The 13,407-nt window shown below is 43.7% G+C and overlaps 1 protein-coding gene across 2 annotated transcripts in view; it reads left to right on the top strand.

Annotated features, from left to right (window-relative positions):
- Positions 1-13,407, top strand: part of Epha4 (EPH receptor A4) — a 143,012-nt gene that overhangs the window by 49,881 nt on the left and 79,724 nt on the right. The window lies entirely within an intron of this gene.

The following is a 13,407-nucleotide window of genomic DNA, read 5'->3' as shown; positions in this document are numbered from 1 at the left end:
ATCAACTCCACACCCTCCAAGATACTGCTATCTCGCTTCAGAAAATTATTCAGATCTAAGTATTGTAACTTTTCAAAAACGATTCTGTCCTCTAGATGTTTCCTGGTGGGCGATCAGAGCCCCAGGCTCTTTACAACCCTTAGGTGACCAGTGCTTCTATAACAAGAGGCCATAGAAAGCCCTTTTCCCCTGCCCCTCCCAGCCAGCAGGGATTATCAGCAATCCTTTTTTTTTTTTTTGCCTGCCTGGGGTGGGATTGTCCCAGCTTCCCGTTTGGCAACTTCCAACAGAGCCGGTACTATCGGGAGGCCATTTGACGGGAAATGCAAGTCACAAAGGCAAGAGGAACAAGCAAAAGAACCTGAAAAAAAATCCTTGTGTAGCTTGTAGCTGGAGGGTGGGTCATCCAAGTAGCCTTTTATGTCCAGGTGCTAGGGGTGGTCATCCACATGGAGACGTTAAACACAGCGGGATGGCTTCGCTCATTGTATTTGGTGAGCACGCGGTAGGGATGGTGAGCGGACCCCAAGAACCACTGGAATCACCAGAGCTCAGACAGCAAATAGAACAGGCATACTTCCTCCTGCTGCTGCTGCTGCTGCACAGCTTGGAGTGTGTTCTGCAGAGGGACATGCACCACAGATTTCCAAAAGACTGTGCTTTTTTTTTTTTGAGTTACAGACAGTTGTGGAGACAACACTGAGGAGCGGCCCTTGCTGGGAATCAGTGGCACACACTTGTAATCTTGGGACTTGGAAGGCTGAGGCAGGAAGAGCTTGAGTTCCCAGCAAGCCTGGGCTATATAGATTCTGTCTTTTAAAAAAAAGCAAAGTAGGGGAGGAAGTGATCTGTAGACGAGACTTCATTCCTACTTTCTGGTAGCTTTAAGCATCTGGGAAAGGGTCTCATTTCCTGTACCTTTGAGATAAAGCTCGAAGTTCCTAAATCAGGAGCTATCAAGAAAAGAAGGAATGCAGAAGCAAATCTAAAACAGACAACCTCATTTTTTCAGATACCAGCTGGCAGTCTACCTGCCATCTCATAGCTAGGTCAGGTTACCTGTCAGTGAGGCAACAAGAAAGGAGTACCTTACCTGAATACCAGCACAACACTGCCCGTACTGGTAGCTACCTGATGCCATTCCAAAAACCTGTAATGATGCTTCCTTCAGAACTGGCACCCCTCACAGTTTCTCACCAGCTGCGCTGATTTCCGGTTTGAATCATATCCAGGAACCTGGCCCCTGGTGGGTCCCTGGGAGTCATGGTACTGTCATGAGGCTGTTATCAAGGTGTGGCTCTCCTTAAGTGGTCAGGATGAGGCCTGATTCCAACCTCCTAAAGGCTATGGTATAAGAGGCGTCTTGAGCCTAATTAGCTGTGGAAGTGATGGCCCTGCGCAGGTGTATCTAGACGTGACTCATGGAGAGAGACAGGGCCAAGGGGAAATAAAAATCTCTCCTGTGTCACTTGATTGGAATCTCAGGTCTACTTAAGGGAATGTTTTCTGAGAGTGAAGAAGAGCAAGGTTTGTCTCCTGTGTCACTGATAGGGAACTTGACTCCTACCCCCACCTCCTCCACCCAACTCTCTTGGTTACCTCAGAAGACCCTCTGTCTCAGGGATAGTTTGGGTGGCCCACATTCCAATAGCCATTGGGATCTTTTTCCAGGGTACATGGAAGGCAAGCACCTGCCCTAGCCAATGGGATCCCTAGCTCCAGATCCCATTGCCACTCTGAGGCTGGCATCTGAGACTTAAGGGCTGTTACATATGTCTGTCTTCTCGGGTCCTGGCTTTGGCGTTCTTCTCAAAGCTCTGGACAGCAAGCTTCTCCTTTCTGCTCCGTCTTCCACACTCATTCCTGGCTCCTTGCTTGCTTCCTCAGGCACTTTTCCTTCTTCCTGGCCCTTTCTTAGCTGACTTCCCAGCTCCATCCTCCTCACATGCTGAATTCTATGCTTGCCATGTGTGCCCATGAAAGCCCAGACCTTGACTATCATCCTCTCTCATGCTGATCTGGGCACAGATATGTGTCTAACTGCTCCATAGCACCTGTTGGGTGTGGAAAGCTCTTCTCCATAATCCCAACATTCAGGAAGCTGTGACAGGAAGATTGGTGTAAATTTGAGGCCAATCTATTAGTTCATTGTACAGTCAGTTCTACACCAGCCTCATAGTGTGAGACTGATCTCAAAATAACCCCTATATGGGAGGGGGCCGGGAAATTTTTTAAAAATTAAAAATGCACGAGCCTTGGGAGTATCATAAGACAGGTAAGTTAAAGTTGAGTTTGAAGAGTGAATTTATCAGGAACACCACACCAATCAGTCCTGGGAGGAAGATTGGAGTGCGAGCTTCTGAGCCAAGTTTAAAACATCCTAGATTGGTTCAGAGCCACTGCCTGTGTGGGAAGAGCAGGGAATTAGAAGTGTAGTGTAAAACTGGCCAGCGGCGGTGGTGACACACGCCTTTAATCCCAGCACAGGGGCAGGTATTCTGTGTATTCCAGGTCAGCCTGGCATATGGAGTTCCAGGCCAACCAAAGCTACATAGTGAGACTCTTTATATTTATATATATATATATATATATATATATGTGTGTGTGTGTGTGTGTGTGTGTGTGTGTGTGTGTGTGTGTGTGTGTATGTATATATATATATGTATGTATGTATGTATATATACACAATAAGTTGGTAAATGCCAAGGCTGGGATGGAAGAGACTCATCTTTTCCATTTGCTATATCCCACTTCCGTATTTCCTGGCCACTTCAGTGTTTGCCTACAAGAGGAATGGATTCTTGGTTATGTGTTTGACATGACTTGTGGAATCTTAACCTGCCTGGAGGGGACAGCTGTGAGTTGCTCTTGGTGTATCCACCCTACCTTACAACATGGTTTTCCCCCTGGGAGAAGGATTTATGATGTCACCATTTTCCCTTCAAATCTGAGCCTGGTTCAGAAAGGTCCAGTCTCTGTGCTAGGGGAAAAAATTAGAATTTCCATTGTAGTAAATAAAATGCAGGTCTTACTGTTTCGGTTTTCGGAACACAAAACAATGATCTACTTGCGAAGGCTGGCTGATTGGAAGGAGCTTGTAAGCTACTTGGAGATGAATAAATAAGAAGTGTCGCTAGTGAACATCAAGAACCTCCCTGTCCAGAATCCAGGTCCACTGCATCTTGTGAATAAACCCTTAGAAAACCTTTTCAACGTCCAGTGCTTTGTTTTTGGAGGCCATCTAAAGCTCTGTTTGAATGAGTAAACACTCTATAGCTCTGGGGTGAATTCAGACAAGCTTCGCTCGGCCTTGGTAGTTATTCTGATTTGGTCTTTTCTTTTTTCTCTTCCCTCCTTCCCTTGCCTTTCTCTTTTCCTCCCATTACTCCTTTCTTCTCTTTTTTTTTAATTTGTAATACCTTTTCATATTTTTTTAAATTATTTAATTTTCTATTCGTTTTACATATTGACCACGGATTGCCCTGTCCTCCCTCCTCCCACCCTCCAGCCCTTCCCCCCAACCACCCTACTCCTTTCTTCTTTCTTCCTTATCTCTCTGTTCTTCCCTTCCTTTTTTTCCGGTCTCTTTTCCTTTCTTTGCTTTTTCCTCCCTCCTCCCCTCCCTTCCTTACTTAGTGGGAAAAACCAGGTACTTTAAGCCTCTGTTTTCTTTACATGGGTCCACTCAGGTTTTATGAAAGACTCTTCCCTATCCTTTTTTCTTCCTTCATGACCCAACATTTTGGGGACACGCCAGCATCACGCAGTGTTCGTTAATATTGTGTTTTCACCCCAGTTATTCTCCTTTGATACGGGGAATATTAATTGAGAATGAACGAATGCGTAATCTGTGACTTGCTATTTCCCTTACATTCCTGTTGGTGATTTATTATTTACATCTGGAAGTGATCTTCTGACCTAACCGATAATCCTCCGCAACAAAAGATAACCACTGTTTTAAGTCAACAGTGTAAGTCAGATGTACTTGAGAGGGACAAAGAATTCACCTGCGAGCACTTTTGGCACCGTGCCTTTTCCCATGAATTCAATCTGATGACAGAGGAGGTTGGGCTGCCAGGGGCTGCCACAGCACTTGTTGCAGAACCTCCCAGGGCCCCTGAAGATGGGACCAGCCCCACTTACCAGCCTGTCACGAGCAGCTAAAGACCAGTACTTCCTTATTTGAATGCCTATCTCCTGGCTTCTTCTTTAGGCATGTGGTAAAGTCAAGAGCCCACAGGTAAACCTCGGGTGGGCTGCTTGTCAAGTGGATGAGCTCTCCGTTGCCAGACGTTGATTTGACTAGCCGTTTAGACTGACTTGTTGAGACAGTGACACCTCCAGCTGATGAGTTCTTAATCCATAAAATTGTGTGCATGCACACACAAACGCACAGACACTCAGCTTTCAGGAGTATCATGGGGTGCATGGAAGTTCAGATGGTGCAAGATGGCGAGTCGGTACTGGCAATACCTGTGAATTAGCAAGATCATCGGTGCCGTCCCAGGTGTTGGGGCTGCTTGTCTTTGCCACAACCCCTTCTTCTGCTCTTCATCAGTCTGAAAGCAGACAGTGCAGCTTCTCCATAAATTTCACTTGGTCTAGACGAGGTCTCTTCAGGGAACTCCCGGAGAGGTTTTATTTTGTTCTCCTCAGACATCAAGCAATGCTGAAATAGTCCAACCAACACATATAACATTAAATGCTGGCAGAGAGTTATATAAAAGCCTTAATCCGCTAACATGTCATACCCAAACCAGATGTTTAGCATGATCGTATCTGTTTAACATAAATCACTTTAAAAAAAAAAAAAGTCATGTAGACTCAGAACTTTAAAATTCTCTTTCAAAAACTCCACAGCACATGAAAAGCTTGAAGGGCACGAAGGTGACAGTGATCCAAAACCTCCACAGAGACCAGGAAGACACTGCTAATTACCAGCAGTGGGGGAAAGTGAGTTCTTTCAACCCTCCTTTCTTTTCTCCCCGCTGAAATCCTCAGGCTCCATCAGCATAACAAAAAGAAGCTCAGTCGGCAGTTATGACTCCAGTCATTTCAGAAGCATAAATCATGGCCGGTGACAGCTCTGGCTATAAAGTCGTTTGGGTGACAATGACTAGCTATGCTGCCTGAGTTAATCAAATAATTATTTAACAGGTGTTTCTCTTGCTCTGGCCCCAGCTTTACAGCATCTTTCATTCCTTCCCAGGCTCCTTTGCAGCCTTTAGTTTGAAACGAGCAGAGAGGCTAAGCGAACGAGGCTTCACTAGAAAGTTAGGACCAGAAGCAAGGCGCTTTGCCTCCTCTAGGTTCGTGTGCAAATCCCCAGCTTGGCAAACACCACCAGTGCCCACCCCATTGGTTCCCTTGACAATCAATAACTTCTGTTTTGGCTTCTGCAGATGGAGTTGACTTCCTGCAGGAGCCTTTTCTCCAGCTGATTGATTGATACTCAGGGTTCTTCCGCTGTGTCACGTTTTTGGTTTTCCTACTGTTACTTCTACAGCGCATCGCCTAGGTGAGGTGTATAGGGAGAATTCCCCTGAAAAATCTTAAGTCCCTTCTACTAGATATCACCCTTCAGATGTGAGAGTGAACTGTGATCTGCTCCCTCCGTGGTGACAATAAATAGCTTTGTAGTCTCAGCCTCTTAGCTCTTAGAATATGCTCAGTAAAGTCACCCTCATGATTGCTGACGATCATTATGAAAGGGTTGTTGAGTGCTTGTTGGAACACGGATAGCTCTGTGGCTGCACCAGCCCGCATAGCTCATAGTAAACGCAACTGTTACACAATGATGCAAATCCACACTGATCCTGGCATTAAGTTCAGGCTGGGAGAGAGTGGGGAGGGGACGAGGAAGGAGCAGCTGCTGTCTCTGTTGCTTGTCACCAGTGGGTCGAATGATCTAAGCGTCTGCATGCACCCCAAGTAGCAAAGGGTGAAGAAGACAATAGAAACTCATCGAAAAACCCCATGCTCTGTAAAATGTCATGGGGGATCAAGGTCACTGTTAGTGGCTCCTGATTGACAAGTCCTGCCTATAACAGATGTGCCCTCAGTACGGATGGACAGTGAGATGGCAGCTTTCATTTAAGTCTTTTCAAAGTCTCACCAATTATTTTGAGTAATTTCACATTGCAACCAAAGGTAGACGTTTGTTTAACAAATTTAGCATTTTTAACATTTAGTTCATCCTAAAATAGTTGGCTTTCTTCATATTAATCAACTTTTTTGCAGTAGTGAAGCTTAGGACCTTGGGCATGTGAGGCAAGTGCTCTGTCCGTGACTAGATCCCTATCCCTCTCGTTTTCTTTTTTAAGAGTTACTTATTGAATGTGTATAAGCATTTTGGCTGCATGTATATATGTGTACCACATGCACGCCTGGTGTCTGCAGAGGCCAGGAGATGTTGGATCCCCTAGAACTGGAGTTGGGATAGTTGTGAAGCCACCTTGTGGGGCCTGGGAACTGAACCCAGGTCCTTTGCCAGAGCTACAAATACTCTTAGCTGCTGAGTCATTCCTCCAGCCCCAGCCTTGGCTTTTCTGTATAATGTGGTTCTTTTAAAATTTCAGCCCTTAAATAACACAAACTTCAGTCTATCTATATAGGGCAAGCAAGTGCTTCCATCTTTTTCTTGACCTTGAATTTGTTTTTATAGATTCATTCATTCAAGGTCTGGTTTTTTTATGAAATCAATTGAGAAAAATCAAGTTATGATTTCTTTACCACAGAAAGCCATAGGGGTCTCATGTAAAATTCAGAAGGAAAGTCATCAGGAAAGGGGAGAAATATTTAAAATTTGAAGATCGGTAAGGCTTTGGGGTACCACCAGCCTGATGGTTTTTCCGGTGGTACTCACATATGGGATTTGTATTTTTTTTAGATAGCAAAATTTCAGTGCCCTGAGTGGGAAAACGAGAATCAGATTAGAGTAGGAGGGAGGGATCTTTATTTAGCAGAATACATGTTTTAAAATTAGAAAGGAAAAAAAAACCCTTATTGTGATTACAGGTTGCTGTTGTTAGCTTCTGTTTTAAAATTGGTACCACTGTATCGGTTTGAAATAATTTATACATTTGTTCCTATCCCCACCCGAAATGCGCATGGAAGATGACTCCGTTGTTAAGCTAGTCCGGTTCCGGTTATACCGCACCCTTTTTGCAAAAAGAATTGCTTTGCCCAGATGTTTTCCTTAACATCAGGATTCTTCTTACTTTTGTCTCTAACACCAGGCCCACTGGTTGGCTTAACCTGTCCAGGTCCCAGTGGGAAAGAGACCTACTAAAAAAAAAAAAAACAACAACAAGATGTGTTAGATCCTCTCCAGTACCCTAGGTCAGCCTCTGATCTCCATGAACACACATTCTTATTGGAGTCTATCACACACACAAGGTAGCTTCCTCTTTAGAGAAAATGGAGTGGGCATTTGAAAGTTCAGGAAGTACTTTTTCAACCCTGGCCCGTCAAAACTGGATGCATTAACTCTCCACCTAGTGCCACAGTAGTATTCTTCATGGGAGTCCCCTTTTCTAGTGTGCAACAACTTTTATGGAGTTGATTTAAAATGAGCAAGCTTCATTTGAATTTGCTTCTGGAGAATTTACCGCACCTCATGTGAACACCAACCACATCTGACATTTTGGAATTACCGACCTATTTATGGGGTTATACTGCTGTTCAGGAAAGAGCAAGGCAATTTTTGACACAGCTTCTTTCTGCCATTGTTCTCTCTTGTCTGTTTCCCTGAAAGCTAGCTGTAAAGAGAGGAAGCAATGCAAGGCAATGGCGAACCCAGATAGGCCCGGGCCTGTAGGAAGAGAGGGAGTGTCCTGTTGGCGGAAAGAAGAACCCACAAGAACCCCACCCAGTGACTTATCTAACTAGACAGTTTTAAATAAAAATTACCTGCTACTTATTTTGCAATTAAATAAGTTGTAGTTGCTGTGAGCTTAATTCAGTCTTGGTTGTTTTGTTTGTTTCTTTGTTTTTTTTTAGTAAGGGTGGATTAAAATTGTAATGAATAAAAATTGTATTCAGTTCTATTAAAAAAGAACTAATATTATGAAGAAATTCAGTATGGCTTATCCCTATTTTTGCCTCATCCACGGGGTAACTCTGAGTGAACACATCCACATTGCTTCATTCCTTTGGGTATTGTCTTAACCAATCTCTACAGAAAGGCTACATAGTTAGAGTGTTTGTCTAAATTAACACATCCAATAAAAGCTAGCGAAGCAGACAGTTAGAAGCTGCTTTGGCTACAAAGCATCGACTTGACTTGGGCCCACCACCCGGGGACAAGGAGCAGGATGGAAGCCTTCATCTCCTGTTCCTCCCTCTGCCTGACCCCTGTACTTTGCCACCGAGATGAGTCTTTGTCCTTAAGCCGTTCTCTTGAGTCACCTTGGATTCCAGGAATCCAGTGTTCTCAGATGTGGGCAGTTATCGATGAGGGCGGACCACACCCTGGAGCAGAGGTAGTCACCTCCTGAGACCCGCCCCTTGTTATTGCTAAAGCAAGAAAGACTTCTGGACCACCTCACCCATCCACAATTGAGGGACTGGTCACTGACTGGAGGACACCTTGGTGGGGCCCGCTTATTTATGCATACCACTTCCCCCACCTCTCTGCTCTTCTCTGGACTTGGTGGGTGTCACCGGGCCCCCGTTTCTGTTCCCCTTCCTAGGTGATCACATTGACTAGGTTTTTTTTGCAGAATGAAGCCAGCAACCAAGCCAGACTTGTTGTTAGGGCTGCTGGAGCCTGGGCTTTTGTTCCCTAAACTCCAGTCATGGTAGGACTAGGAACCAAGCCTAGTCTTCGCCATGGTGGGCATGAATTATTACACAGTTTTAAAGGATGGCAGAAGAGATACAATTGTAGGGTAAGAGATCATTTCTCTTGCCCACATCGTCCTTTACTACATTCTTTCTGTTGATTTTTACAGACTATCTCTGGCCCAAATATCCTGAGCTTTTTAAAGAAGGAATGGCCAGCCATCCCTTGATAAACTTGGTTAAAGTCAGGAATCTCTGTGTGTCTACTACCTCCCTGAGAGTCTTTGAGAAGGGAGTCCCAAGGAGGACCCTGTACCAAGCTAGAGCCTTCAAAACTACACAGTGTATCCCTTAGAGATTGCCCAAATATTTCCTGCAAAGCCAACTTTCCTCTGCATGGAAAACTTTCCGCTACACTTCTTATGTTTCCCAGAGTGTATATTAGACATTGCCCAAACAGTTACGGAATTTAGTAACTTTTAAAAACAATTTGGTTTTACCTTCCTGAACTTATCATCAAGGAGCTGGAAATGTGTAGGAAGAAAGCAATGATCAGGAGTCCAGGTACATAGTATTTAAAGGCAACAGTTCAGACAGTCACAGGGTTGATGTCAGGGGATGCCTGTTTGAGACAGTGCGTGTTTGGTGACTCTGCTTTGAATTTGGGTGTTGCGATGAGGCCTCACTCTTGTTCAAGTTGGTGTTAAACTCCAGGGACCAGATGATCCTTGAAGCTCATGCTCCCAAGTTCTGGGTCTAGAGCCATTCACTCTGGTGCCTGGTCCTCTTGGAGCAGGACCTTTTAACATTCGTATAAAGAGACTCTACTCAGTTCTGTCTTCTAAGTGTTATGGGCAGATTATTCGGGCAGATTATGGATTATTTATGCATGTATTACAAAGATGTCACATCTCTGATAACATACCCCCTCCCAACTGCAAATCCTATTATTAGTCTTCTTGATTTAAAAAGAAATTGTTCTTGTAGTGTTTATGTGTGGGGGTGTGGTGGGGAATGAAATGTTTTTGAACTTATTTGGTTGAACTACGCATTGACCTTTTTCATTAAGAGATGGGGCTGGAGAGATTGTTCAGTGTAAGAGTATTTGTTGCACACGAATGAGGACCTGAGTTCAGGTTCCTGTGCCCATGTTAAAAGCCTGATGTAGCTGTGTGTGTACCTGTAACCCTAGCTGTACAGAGAACAGGGAAGGCAGGATCTCTGGGGCTTGCTGCCTGCCAGCCCAGCTCCAAGTTCCGTGAGAGACCTTGTCTCAAAAAAAGAAGATAAAGTGACAGATAAAGACAGGGCTCCTGAAACCTGGCCCTGCTCCACAGGCACTTGAGTATGCGCGCGCGCGCGCGCACACACACACACACACACACAAGAGATGGATCTGTTCGTAACTGGACAGTTGCTCTCAGAGTGGGGTTTCCTTAGCCTCAATTTTAAAGAAATGGGCATTCTTAGGCCCCACCAGACAATCATAAACATGGAGCCTGGCATTTGGGCTTTAATTAAATCCCTATGTTATTTGGAGAAGCAAGAGCAGAAAACACTAAACTAAGGTTAGAATTTACTGAGCTTTAGCATGCTAAGAACTTAGCCTCAGGTGGTCCTCAGCTTCAGCTCTTGGTCCTCTAATGTCACAAACAAGAGCTTAGGAATCCCCAGCATAATCTAAGTGTGTAACTCAAGTTATATATCTTAACCAAGCTCTTAGGCCCTTCTCCGCCTGTCTGACTTGGAGCTGAAATGATCCCAATGCTGTAGAGAGTCACTGGTTGCAGATACATTTATTATGCTCTTAGTCACTCAGGAGCCAAACACCGGTACCATCACTGTCATCATTATAACTACAGCTTAAGAAAATTATTTGATGTGTATGAGTGTTTTGCCTCCATGTATGCCCATGTACAAATGGGCATGCCTGCTGCCCACAGAGGCCAGAAAGGGGCATTGGATTCCTTGAATCTGGAGTTACTGGTGGTTGTGAGCTGACATATGAACCCAGGTCCTGTGTGTTTCTGTGTATTGATATGTACATGCAAGTCTGGTCCTACTACAGCCAGAAACATCAATCCCTTGGAGATGGAGTTATAGACAGTTGTGAGCTGCCCAGCATGGGTGATGGGACTTGAACTCATGTCCTCTGCAAGAACAATGCATTCTTAACATCTGAGCCATCTTTCCCTCCTATCACCCTCATTATCATTGCCATCATTATTATTTAAACAGAGTCATCTAGCCCTATCTGGATTGAATTCACTGCTACTTGAGGTTAACCTTGAACTCATCAGTGTCCTGCTTCCTGTATTCAGAGATCTTGGGTGTGCATTTCCAGATCCGGATCTTTTATGATGTAGATGACCCATTCCAGTTCTGAGTGCTCAAGACAAGAAAGATGGGAATTTAAAGTACACGAGTTGTAGAATTTTGAAAGACCTTAAAAGAAAGGGATCAGAAAATAGGGTAACAACTGTCCCCGCACCAGGTCAGGCTACATCATTTAATCAAGGGAAGAAAAATCAATTTAAAAGTGTATAGTAGTAATTGTTTCCAGTAAGATAGGCTGATAGGAAGTTTTCTATTTTGCAGTGACTGTTAGCAAGTGCTCTTTATTCAAACAAAGAGCTGGGGCCATACATTCCAGTCCTTTCTCACATGCTCTAGAAAAGAACTGTGGGCAAGGCATTCATTTTAGAGTGTCTATCTCGATCATTGGCTGACAGTATAGAGCCCCCTGAGCCCAATCCAGCCTGCTACCAGTTTTTATATGACCTGAAAAGCTAGTAATGTTTTTATGGATGGCATTTGCAATTGATTTGGTAATAGAAAACACTTTCCTTGAAGACCAATTAAGAGAAATGTTATATCTCCAATAAAGAATTCTGTTCTCATTAGTAAATATCTAATACAAAAAAAGTAATTAACTATTACAATCATTTCAAATCGAACCACTAACAATTTGTTTTCTATTTTGTTACATAGTCTTTTCTTCTTCGAGCTTGCCTGTAAAGCCTAAGTTATTTACTATTTGGCTCCACAGAAGAGCCTGCTGACTCCAATGAAAGCTAATCTTTAAGATCTTTCTAATGGTCCACTTTCATTTAGTCTCAATATAGCAACGTGATTTGAATGATACATATTTGGCAATGTTTGGTCCTATTTACCTGTGTGTCCTGAACCAGAGCTTCCTTCCTGTAATGGCTGTCAGTCTTTGTCACCCTGTAGCTTCTAGAAGTAAGAGAAGATGTTAGCAGCATTCAATTACATTGCTTAGATGAGAAAGCCAACCTTGTTTGTGTTTAGTCCTTGATTTTTTTTTTGCCTCAGTTTCCCAATCTGTACCAGGAAGAGGGTTAGCAGCTAATGTTTACAGCTTTGCCAAATGTTACTGGGACTTGTGCATTTTTATAAAATGTTGAAAGCAGCAATCCTTTTATCATACAAGCTAGTTTCCTTATCATTTGTTCTTACATTATGATATAAGTGAACATGTAATTAGAAAAGTGATTTATTATTACAACAGTCAGTAAGTGGCTTCAATGTATAAACTTCTAAATAAACAAAATAAGCTGTGTCTGGTAGGTAATGGGCAGCAAGTGCACACCTCTATCTCATCCAGAGGGAAAAGTGGAGAGAGGCCTCTGGGCCAAAAGCCAAATACTCCTTGGGGACCAGTTTGCATAAATGGTTCATTCTCCTTAGGGAGTTCCTGTTGGAATTTCTTCTCTCACCTTCTGGAGGCTCTATTTGAAGGACCAGTCTGTTACCTGGCAAGGTAACCTTTAACCCCTATGAGTTTGGACTGTAATTCAAATTAGGTTTTACATAGAGATTAGCTACCTGAAAGCTGGGCTTGAGGACATTGATCATGTTCTTTGAGGCAGGTTCTGGGTGTGTTGATAAAGTTTCCTGGGTGCTGCTGGGATAGCCCCACCACTTAGTGTATTTACTTCTACAAGTGTGTGTGTGTGTGTGTGTGTGTGTGTGTGTGTGTGTGTGTGTGTGTGTGTCAGGCTCAATGCTACCATTTCCAGAGCACTATTACACAAGAGAAATACAATGGAAAACTTGAAAAGTAAGTTTTAGGTGTTTAGCGGTCTCACTGGAAAACAATTGTATGTACATACATTTTTTGTTATGTTTTTTTTTGTTATGTTTATGTGTATTTGCAAGTGTGCATGGAGGTCAGAGGTCTACATCGAGTGTCAGTATTATTTTTTGAAACAGGCCTCCCTGGAGCTTGCTGATTTGGCCACACTGGCTGGCCATTGAGCTCCAGTATAGCCTGGGATTTACAGGCACATGACGACCGCACCTGATTTTTTTTTGTTGAGGTATTGGGGATCCCAATTCAGACCCTCTTGCTGAATGCAGCAAGGACTGTAGTCACTCAGTGATCTCCACAGGCCCTAAAAAATACCGTAAAAGATGAAATGCAAGGTGGTGACATTATTTACTCAAACTATTGGTGAATCCAATAGATAATCAATGTAAAATGAAGGAGCTATTTGGGCGGGTGGGGCTTGAGGTCTGGAGTATATTTCACTCCTCTAGCTGGTCTCTGTAGACGATCCTCACCCTCAATTTCCTAGTAGGGAAGTGACAGCCGTGGAC

Source organism: Peromyscus californicus, unplaced genomic scaffold (assembly GCF_007827085.1).
Source record: "Peromyscus californicus insignis strain IS unplaced genomic scaffold, ASM782708v3 Scaffold_21__1_contigs__length_65335640, whole genome shotgun sequence".
Lineage (NCBI taxonomy): Eukaryota > Metazoa > Chordata > Mammalia > Rodentia > Cricetidae > Peromyscus > Peromyscus californicus.
This window is presented reverse-complemented; position numbering and strand designations above follow the sequence as displayed.